General features: G+C 31.1%; 1 non-coding gene across 1 annotated transcript; it reads left to right on the top strand.

Annotated features, from left to right (window-relative positions):
* The first annotated feature begins 238 nt into the window (after positions 1–238).
* TRNAL-UAA lies at positions 239–321 on the top strand. Its single transcript has one exon. It is a non-coding gene; the product is annotated as a tRNA-Leu (tRNA).
* Positions 322–2013: the final 1692 nt, after the last annotated feature.

The raw sequence follows: 2013 nt of genomic DNA on the forward strand, positions 1-2013 counted from the left end.
CACACACACTAATATTAGTAACATACACATACTAGGTGGGTCATCGTTGGCGCGCCATAAAAATCAAAGCTCACCCCGTCTTTTTTGTAGGTTGGGACTGACTAATCTGACAGGCTAAGTTTATTTTAACGGCTCTAAAAAGAACTATTATGGAACGCATTGAACTATAGTGACTATCTCATTAGCTTAAATAACTTTTTAAATTTTAGAATTTGACAAACACAACTTATAAATAGTTGCTGGTTTGCCCGAGAGGTTAAGGGGGAAGACTTAAGATCTTCTGCATAAAAGTGCGCATGGGTTCGAACCCCATAGCCAGCATTTAATTCCTTTGAAAAAATAAGTCATTGAACCCGAGAAAAAAGAGCAATTAATGTTGCCAAAATATTTAACAATCCAGTCAACAAAAACCTAGAGTTAACCTGTTAAGAATGTTAATTGTTTTTTTTTCTTGAGTTCAATGGCTTATTTGCTCTTTTTTTTTTTTGTTTTTTTTTTTTCGGGTTCAATGGTTTATTTGGAGGTACGTTATTTAAGTTTGATGTCTTAATTGTTGTTTCCTAAATAATTCAATGGCTTATTTGTACTTTAATTTATCCCTTAAATTAAACAAAATCATAGATTATAAATAACTTTTCAATACATAATTGTGTATGGACCTTTTCATTTTTTTTAATACTATTGATTCAATTACAATGTAGTATTTGTTCATGCATACTTTTTCAATCTACTGAAGCACAAAAAGTCAATGACCACACACTAACATTCGAACCTGAGACTTTTCATTTGAGGGGCCACAGCTGCTCGACCACAAGACCTTTGGCATAACTTTTCATTAAACAAGTTACTTTTTATATAAGATGAAATGTTTTATAGATAAATATATCATCATATAGAATGTGAATTAAAGTTCAGTTTGTGTAGTAAAAATTAAACAAAGAAGTTTGAGGTCTATTGGGTGCTTGGATATGGATTCTCTCTTTAATTTAATTTAATAATTTATTTACCCTTTCAAAAAGAGTAAATAAATAATTTTGAGTGAAACAAATTCATTTTTCCAAATGGTCTTATACTTAACTTACAAATAAAGTAACTCTGTTATATTGTAATATATCCCCATACATATTTTTTCAACCTTATGCACACCAATGTTATGCCATTCAACCACAAACCATGATATAATCAATTGTACTATATCGGCAACTCTCTGTAGCCTTGACTCCCGGTTGGAACAATGACTTGCCGGCAAAAGGGACAAGAGGAGTGATCAACTAGCCACATATCAACGCACCCTACATGGAAGCCATGACCACACGACAGTAGCACTCGGATTCTGTCTCCGACCACATATTCCGTCAGACAAATAGCGCATAACGAGAATGTTTTATTCTGTTCACCTGTGAAACTAAGCTCCGGCAATGACTTCAAAGTCTTTTTATTTAAACCGTTGATCGCCAGATTAGCTATCCGGCGAAACAACCACTCATAAAAAGCATAAAAAGCAGCGTATAAAACGTAGATGATAATTGACCATACAACAAACAAAGCGAACAAGATCGGTAGTTTGATACCATTACTTTTTGATGAATCTAATGTTGATGACAACATGTCGGAAAGACTGAGGATGACGCCAACTGAAACTTCTTCAGCTTTAATTTATATTATTAATTTTAGAGGGATTTTTGAAACACAAAAATTATTGTTTCAAATTCAAATTATTTTTAATCATTCGTTTTTGGATATTCCTTTAAAATTTTAATATTTAGTTACTTTATGATTAATGCCTTTCTAATTTGTATAAAATTTTTAAATTTTTATCTACATACCTTTTAAATTTGGAAATTTCATACCAAAATTAAAAACATGTACCATATATGATAGATTAAAATTTTTCTCCATCCTTCAAATTTTTCTCTCTCCATAAAATAGTAAAATTTAATAAAATTTTATGAAAATTTCAAATGTGGATATTTTGTCGAACTACCTACTTGACTTTTAGAAAATTGCCCCATT

This window comes from Ipomoea nil, unplaced genomic scaffold, assembly GCF_001879475.1.
Source record: "Ipomoea nil cultivar Tokyo-kokei standard unplaced genomic scaffold, Asagao_1.1 scaffold1262, whole genome shotgun sequence".
Lineage (NCBI taxonomy): Eukaryota > Viridiplantae > Streptophyta > Magnoliopsida > Solanales > Convolvulaceae > Ipomoea > Ipomoea nil.